The following is a 9,472-nucleotide window of genomic DNA, read 5'->3' as shown; positions in this document are numbered from 1 at the left end:
CTTTCCCATCAGGAGAAAAAAACATGTTTCCTTAGCTTCATGTCCTCTTCAGAATATAGCCCCTCTCCTTTTGAAGGAGAGTGATTAAACGCTCTGCCTTCATTTCCTCTTCTTTCCACTCCAGTGCAGTTTGGTTTCTGGCCCACAGCTGCTCTTAAACTTTACCACATTCCAAGGTCTACCTTGTACTAGCTCCAACAGACACTCTTCAGTCCTTACCTTACTTAACCTGTGCTCAGCATTTGATACATTAACCTCTCCCTTTTTGAAACGCTCTTCCTTGGCCTAGGCTTCCCTGGTTTTCCTCCTACTCTCTAGCCATAGGACATTCCTCTTCTCCCTGTCACTCAAATGCTGATGTTTCAGTATTCTGTCCTAGTCTCCCTTCTCTTTTCCCTTTATACCTTCTCCCAGGTTTCATTTACCATCTATATTACCAGCTCATACCAGTCTCTCAAGCTCCAGACCCAAGTAACTCACATCCTGCTAAATTCAACAAGCCCAGAATGGACCAAAATTCAACAACTCCAAAACTGAACATCATCCTCCCCATCTCAAATCTATTCCTGAATAGCTCAATCTGTGGCATTTTCATACACCAGCCACACTAGATTCTTCTTCCTCATATCCACATTAAATTTTTCACCAAGCCTATTTACCTTCTCAATGCCTTTCCATCTATTTGCATTTCCAATGACAGTGCCTTAGTCCAGACCCCCAAAATCTGTCAACTGAAAATCTGCAGTAGCTTCCTAACTGGTCTCAGCACCCCTAATTGTGTCCCCTTCCAATCTATTCTTTTAATCACAATGAGTTATTTTCCTAATAATAACTAAAGTCCTAAAATATGACTCACTACATCATGTTCTGTCTTTAAACCTTTCAGTGGCTCCTCAGTGCCTTTTAGCTAAACTCTCACTTCACCATGGACTGTATAGTGGAGCCCTACCTATCTTTCCAGCCTACTCTCCCACTTGCTTCTCACATCGTGCAACTACCTCCTCTTCTCCCACAGTAAATTTCTTTCAATTCCCAATGCATCGCATTATCTCTTGCTCCTAGGACTTCACACAAGAAGAACTCACCATCTGGAACCTCATTCCTCAACTCCTCCCTCCACTGGCTTCCCCTACTCATCCTTCAGACCTCAGAAAAGGTCACTTCCCGACCTCCACTTGATGAGGCTGGGTCCCCCCTGCTCAGTTCTCCCAACACCCTAATCTTTCCCTGTTGTGAAACTTATCACATCCTTTCATAATTACTTATTTATCTATTTGTTTTCCCCATGAAGCTGTAAGTCACTTGAGAATACTAATCTATCTTGTTTACCTTCATAGCTATAATGCTGCCACAGTGCTTTGAATGCTCAATAGATGTAGTTTTAACAGACTATACAAGAATATATAAAAAATTAAGAAATCCAAGCCTGTATGGCAGCTCTCCAGGGACTCAGCAGTCCCCTCTGGCTCATTTTCTGGCTTACGCAACCAAATGGTGACCCCTGTGTGGCACCCTCCCTTATATGAACCAGCGTTCTTTGTTCACATATAGGAGAACGCTGTTTGCTGTAACCTCAGCTTCGAGAAAACAATGCCCATATTGCATTAACCTGCTAGACCAGCTTCAGAAAGGATCTCTGAATGTCACGATTTCAGAAACCGTAAAATCACCCCTTGTTCTACTGCAGAAAAAAATACAGTGGAACAAGGAGTTCCTTGAGCAATTCTTAAAATTCCTTTGTCAGAGTCAAAGATATTATTTGTCAACTAGAGGCAAGTCAAACGCAAATAACTTTTAAATTTATACTATGGAAAATAAAATTATAAACCCTAAATTTTTAAATTAACTTTTAATTAAAATTACAGTTAAAAACCAGAAGTCACAAGTTTTTCATAGAGCGGTCTTGAGAGATTAAGAAACTGACCTGTTGACATGAGGCTTTGAGAATACTCTGCACTAAGCTAATAATTACACCTTGTTATACAGATAAGAAAAGAACTGGAAAATATTTACCAGTCAGTTAACTTAAACCCACTAAGAATACAAACATTAGATAGGTGAGAGGGTAGAATGCTTTTTTTGTCAGATTTACATTTTTTCTGTATCTTGTCATCATAAAATTCAGTAGTTTGTACATAGAGGTCTCTTGTAGGATTTTTCTCTAACTATAATGGTTAAATATTATACAGCCTTTAACCTTGAGACTATAAAACTCACCTACTTATCCGTTGTAGGAAATTGCAATCCCCAATCATTGTTTATTTGTTATAGGAAATTGGATTTTGTAATGTTTAACCCACTGTTAACTGTTTTACTGTTTAACACAGTGACTTCACTGAGTTTGTTATAATTAAATTAACCAGTATAAAACCAATTCAGATCCTCTTGGGGTTAATGAAAAATCACCCATTTTTTCCTGGTACGGATTTTGATACAAGTAAATATAAAGAGTGATTACAGCAGAAACATTTTTAAACAATATGAAAAATAACTCAACTTTTTCCTCTGCAGCCTTACAGCATACATGATTGAAGCAGGGCCATTCCTCAGGTAATAACCGGGGAGAAGAGCTGGGGGGAGCACTGGACCCCAGTGACCTCGGGAGGGAGAAATAAAGGGCCCCCATGCAGAGGAAGAGGGGAGATGGAGGTAGATTCAGAATGGGGTGAAGAGGGCACCAAACAGAGTGTCAATTTGGAGAGGTAACGTGGGCTAGTGGTTCTACATGCACTGGTTTGAGTCCCATTCACCTGGGCTCAAATCCTGGCTCTGCCTGCCACTCATGCGCTTTGTCATCAAACAACTTGCATAGTCTCCCTGAGCCTCAGTTGTAACATAAGGATCCTAACAGTGAACTCATGGAGGTGAGAGGATTAAAAGAGATGTTTATAAAGCCTTTATCTCAGTCCTGAGCATGACAATATCCAGTAACAATGCTGCATAAATAGCCTATTTTGTGGTTGTGGTTGTTGTTAATATCTTCCATCTCACTATTTCACTTAGGGCTCAGTCTTGGTGACTCCGCTGGGGCACTTTCTACATGTCCCAGCCATGGGGCAGCCAGCCACAGAGCCTCCACGGATGTAAAGGTGCTGCTGTCTCTTATCCTGGTCCTTGTTCTCACTGCAGTTCTAACCTCAGGGCCCTGCCATGGCAGCTCTCTGATGACAGCTGCATCTTCTCTGGGCATCCTATCAGAAATGGTCAAAAAGCCATTCTAAAATGTCTTCTGCCATTATGTTGAGGTGTAATGGAATGTGTACAAACTCTAAAATCAGATGTATTTGCAGACACCTTGCTCACCGTGTATTCTTGGCAAATTTGCTTCTTCCAGATTCTTTACCTTAATTTGGGTTTACTGCCACCTATCTTGAAGATTCATGGTAACAAACTCAACAAACTATATATATATATCACTATTACCACATTTGTGAATGTTTTGTTGAATCCTTTCTCAGGTTGAAAAATATTGGAGATTAGAGCTAGAATTGAGTTCAAAGATTATGCCCCAGCCATATCCTCCCTCATGGAAGCTGAATGTTTCAATCTATATAATGTCAAGGCCTTCTGTTTTCTGCTGACAAGAAAGAAGTCTTGTCTTTTACACATTACCCTTCTTCTCCAAGTTCTTTCTTTGTAATCCCCAGGATGCATACATGTACTCATGGCTTAAATCTGTAGTCATAGCCAATGCCATGGTCCCCATCCCACAATGGTGCCATGGAGTTGTGAATTGGCCCTGCACAATAAGATCAACACCTCCCTTCAGAATGAGAAGGATAATGTTCTTTCTGTCTCATTTCCAGCCATGGGAAGAAGGGTCCTCAGCATGTGTTTGTTGGTATGGCACTTTAGATTCACAAACAAAACTCTTTTCTCCTAGGATGGCTGGATCTAGATGAGTTCAAGATTCTGCTACCACATTGTATCCCAACACTTGTCTCATTCTAAAATCAAGTTCCCTTTGCCCAAGTCCTTTTTCTCTTCTTTGAAGCTCTCTCTCAGTGACCTCCATCACCCTCCCTCAAATAGGACTTCAGACACAGACACACACACACACACACACACATGCACGCATCAGTTCATCAGGCATGGCTACAGATATTTTAACCTCTGGCACCACTGTGGACAGCAAAGAAGTCTTTTTTCCCTAGGCCCTTTGTAAATTAATGGTTACAAATAGGTACACAGAGATAGCAATGTCTCCTCATTCTATTCACCAAGAGTCCCACTCAACCCAGCCAAGACACACTCATAACAGATAAGGAAAACATAAGGTTCAGGGACTTAGCCAGGACACATAGGCATCTGTTGCCCAAGTCCTGGTTCAGGACTCATTCTCCTGTACCACACTGCCCCCTCTCACTGTGCAGGCTCCTTTCTCAATGTTGATGTCTTTGAGTTAGCCAGATGGTTAACCCCTTTTTTTTTTTTTTTTTGCCACAAAGACAATTTGCTTTCCGAAAATCTCAAATTAAGCAGCTCATGACTGCTTCTTAAGATAAACAGAAAGGAATTCTAACACAGCATGGTAGAAACAACTTGACAGGACCATGTTGCTTCTGTTTCTTATCTCTGGATGCCAGAAGCCTGCTGCTTTCTCCTGTCCACCCACAAGGGATTTGTGATTGGGTTTGATCCTCCAACTCTGTTTCCTGGAAAAGGCCCCAGAGCCACTGATGTGTCTGCAAGAAAGGAAAAACATTTTGCCCACCAGGTATTGATGTGCCCTAAGGCACTTTGGAGTCCTGAACTTAGCTTTGGGTGGTAAAAAAGCATATTGGCAATTACTGAGTTTCAGAAGCAATTTCTTGGAAGAAAAAAAAAGATAGGTAGTCCAAGACTCCACAATGGCTGTGCTGACCACAATGCCACCAAACTGCTGACTTTCAGAAGCAATTTTTTTGCAAAAAAAAAATTTTTTAAATAGGTAGTCCAATGCTCCAAACTGACTGTGCTGACCACAATGCCACCAAATGAAAACTGAAAACTTAATCATCCAGTTCTGTATCGATAGCTAAGTGTTGGGTATCATTTAGGGCAAGAATATTTTAACTAATATTTAATCAGAATTTTTATTTTCAATTGTTAAAGTATTTTACAGAAATTTTCCATTTCTCAAATGTAAATTAAGAAAAATCAGTCCACAAAACACAAATGGAAACAAGCACAAATTTATTTTACCACCTTTTGAAGAGGCCAACTCAAAGTTGACAAGGTATATTCACCATTTGAGAGGACATCTAACATATTACATCCTTGGCTTCTCAAGGAGATGTTAGTGCCCACTTACTCAATATTGGTAAGCTCCTTCACTAATCTCCGATTATTTAGTCAAGACTCCATTCTCCCATCCCTTCTCATAACCCCCTGTCATACTTTAAAGCATTGATCTAAATACAAAATGGGAGAACCTGTGTATTATTTCACTGGGGTGCCACAACAGAATACCACAGATTGGATGGCTTACACAACAAAAATTTATTTTCTCACAGTTCTGAAGCTGGAAGTCCAAGGTCAAGGTATCAGCAGGCTTGGTTTCCTCTGAGGCCTCTCTCCTTGGCTTGCAAATGGTCACCTTCTTGCTGCCTCTTCACATGGTCTCTGTGCACAAGTGCCACTGATATTCCCCTGTACATCCAGATTTCCTCTTTTTAGGAAGACACCAGTCATATTTGATTGGGGCCACTCTATGGGCCTCATTTTAACTTAGTCATCCGTTTAGAGGCTCTATTTCCAAATGCACTCATGTGCTGAGGTACTGGGAGTTCAGGCTCCAACATAAGAGCCGGAGAGCACAATTCAGCCCATAACAACCTCTCTTTATGAAAAGTTTCCAAATTATATCAGACAGTAAAAAATCTGCTCCTAACTTAAGAGTCCTGTTGTTTTGAGCTGTGTAGAAAGATACAGCCAGACCCAACATGTGGTTTAATTTTAGGGACTGCTTGCTTCCTGTTCCCCAAAAATACTCCACATGCCTTTGAATTCTCTCATCAGAAATTCATATCTTCTCAGAGGCTTTCTTCTGTTAAAATGAAGAGATCCTTGGGTTGAGCCTCATCTGTCACTAGACTTCGGTGCAACCATTGCTTCCTTTCTGAGAGCAGTTTTTGATGAAGAGCAGAGGACTGGGTATCAATAGGGCCAGGGAGGAAGTGAGGGAAGGATCATAAATGGAGACAAAGGGAAGAGAAGCAAGAAGCTGGAGGCATGAGAAGACAGACCTTACTGGCTTTACCATTTCACCCAAATAGTGGCAGAGGCTGAGTATTCATGCTCCAGTTCATAATTGTTGCTAGAGAATGGGTGCTTCATCCAGACGCCATATTCCCTGCATGGCTCCTCTTGCCTCTAGGTAGGGCCATGGGACAGATTTCTGACAATGGATTGTGAACCAGGAACAACTCCAGTGCCAGACCTGATCTATGGAAATTTCCTACACATTTTCTACCTTCTCTGTTTTCCAACTACCAGTGAAATAAAAAGATTCTGAAGCCTTGAAAAATGGCAGAACCACAAAACGGAATGGAGCCTGGATCCATGAATGACCACATGGAAGGCCTCTCACTGAACACTTGCACTAAACTGTCACTGTGTGAGCAATAACTCCTGTGAGTTAAACCGCTGAGATTTTCGGGGTTTGTCATTTTTAGTAACTATTAATGTTATAATTAATAAGTTAGTACAGTCAATATAAGGCTGAGTTTGGCAAAAAATTAATAGTCACTCCAGTGGTGATGGTTTTATGCTGGTTTATTTCAAGAGTGAATGCTGATAGTAAGAAGAGTATAGGCTGGGCACAGTGGCTCCTGCCAGTAATTCCAGGACTTCAGGAGGCCAAGGCAGGAGCTGAGCTCAGGAGTTTGAGGCTACAGTGAGCTATAATCAGGCCACTTCACTCCAGCCTGGGTGACAGAGTAAAATTGCATATTAAAAAAAGAAGAAGACAACAAAGAAGAAGAGTATTACTTGATTTTTAATGTAAAATGACATTTAGATATTATTATTCAATTCAGGTTGACCTGTAATAGTAGTGATAATAATCACAGACAGTTGCAGTTTGCAACTATCACTGCATTTCAAACTACCAGGCATAATGAGAAGTACACAATAAAATAATAAAACAAACCACTGATAAGGTAAAAAGAGTGCTGGACTGAAAGTCAAGCATCCTGAATTCTAGTTTCACCCCAACACAAACCATTTATGACCAGGAGTCTCACCTCTCCGGTCACTACCAGCTCTAAAAGCCAGAATGGAAGTGTCTGTTTAGGGGAAATAGTGCCTCCTATGAGTGAAAAACAAATAACAGGAGAACTGGTCACAGTACTTTGTGCAGAGAAGATGCTCAATACAGATTTATTCAATTAATAAAAGTTTTTAAACAGACTCTGATAAAGTAATTCAACTGAAATGACAGAGGGTGAATACAGATTTAGACACCCACCCGTGTCCCCTCCCACCGAACTAGAAGTGTCTCTGTGTATTCGTGTGTATAAAGAAATTGGCTCCATTTCTGAACAGTGAGAACAGGGCAGAAAAATGAATAAATCTGGGGATGACATATAATCAAAAATATAGCCATCTGTTTAAGTCCGGCATCTAAAATTTAAAAAATAGAAGAGAAGCCACCTGTCTTGCAATGTTGAAGTAAAATGCAAATCTATTTAATTGAAAATAATAATGTAATGTAAACTTTAGTCACAAGCAGAGAGCTTTCTCTATATATTTATATTAAAGGGCTTAGACCAGTGCCTGGAGCATGACAGACACATAGTTGTTTGTTTAACAAAAACATTCGTCATTGGATGCAAAGCATAGGGTAGGCATAGTGAGAGATGCCGAGATGGACAGAAAGTCATCCCTGCTCTCCAGAGACTTGCAGGCTGGGAAGAGAGAACCATGTCTTCAACCCACTGGAACACAAGCCAGAATGAAATACATGCTAAGCAGAGGTAAAAGAAACATGCTAGGGGAGGAAGAAACATTTCATTCTGATGGGAAGGAATCAAAAATGAGGTAGAATTTAGGCTAAGCCTTAAAGTGAGCAATCTCCAGGCTGTGAGGATGGCATGACCCAGGTAATAAAAAGATTGAAAGTAGTGGGCTGGTCAGGTCCATGCAGAGAACTTCAGGAGACAACCTTGGAAAAGAGTGTTGGAGCCATATATAAGAGTCTGGTTGTGACTTGGGAACAAAACTCTAACAGCCACAAAATTGTGTGCCTAGGAAAAGAAGTAGATCCCCTTTGTTTTCTTTCTCTCTCCAAATTTGTAAAGTATTTACCTCTCTTAAACCATATAACATTTCATTTTATTAAGTCATTTAAATATGTGTAAGATGGCTGTCAGGCCCAAAGTATTTTAATGCTACAAAAGTTAAAATAAGGTGAAGACAATGTGCTATAGAACAAAGCATGTGTATATTTGAGTCCTGTCTTAAGTTATTTTAATGTCTGGATAACAAAACCTCATTTTGTTTCCATTCTAATCATTAGAAGAGACTCCCTCAAAGGGAGTCTGCATTAGCAATCCGTGTGTATCCCCTGGTATACCGTTTTGCTTCAGAAAAGGACTTGAGCTCAGTACAGAAAGTATTTATATGATGGCATCTAAAGAGAGGGTCGGCTAAGAGGTCCCCAAATGTCAGCAGCATCCTATTAGTAATCCATGGTAATTCAAAGCATTTTAAGAGGAACAGAGGAAACAGCCTTGTTTCAGTAACTGAAAGAAGGCCAATGTGGCTGGTGCAGAGCAGCAAGAGAGAGTGTGAAAAGAGTCAGGGATATGGACCCAACCATATCATGTAGGGTTCTAAAGGCCACAGAAAGAAGAATAAAGAAGTCTGAATCTTGTACAAAATGCAATGAGAAGCCATTGGTGAGTGTTAAGAAGGGTGATATGATGTCATTTATCCTTTATTTTGGCTGCTGTTTGGAGAAAGAATTGGAATGGGACAGAAACGAAAGCTGAGAGAATAGTTAAAAGACCATTAAAATAGTCCAGAGGAGAGAAGTTGATTATTCAAACTGAAGGCGATAGTTGTAGAAATGGAAATAAGCTAACATATTGGGGATATATTTTAAAGACAAAACAGATTAACTGGATGTTAAATGCAAGGAAAAGAACAGAGTGACTCCCAGGTTTTTATCTTAAGAAACTTGGAAGAAATGGTGCCATTTTCCAAGTAAGAGATCAGAGACAGTTTAGGGAGAGGAAAAAGCAGATGATAAAGAGTTCTGTGTAGGGCCCTTTACATTTCAGATGCCTGTTTGACATTCAAGTCAGGTAGGCAGTCTGACATCAAGTAGACAGTTTGATTTATGAGCCTACAGGCTCAAGGGAAGGTCAATGGAGATTTACATTTGTGAGTCATCTGCATATAGATGGTATTGAAATTATGGGACTAAATGAAATCCGCCAGGGAGATGGCATATGTAAGAGCCAGAAAGGTGCCTAGGAGGTCAAGC

Source organism: Colobus angolensis, unplaced genomic scaffold (assembly GCF_000951035.1).
Source record: "Colobus angolensis palliatus isolate OR3802 unplaced genomic scaffold, Cang.pa_1.0 Scaffold15, whole genome shotgun sequence".
NCBI lineage: Eukaryota > Metazoa > Chordata > Mammalia > Primates > Cercopithecidae > Colobus > Colobus angolensis.
The sequence above is the reverse complement of the archived record's forward strand: the minus strand, read 5'-3'. Positions refer to the sequence as shown.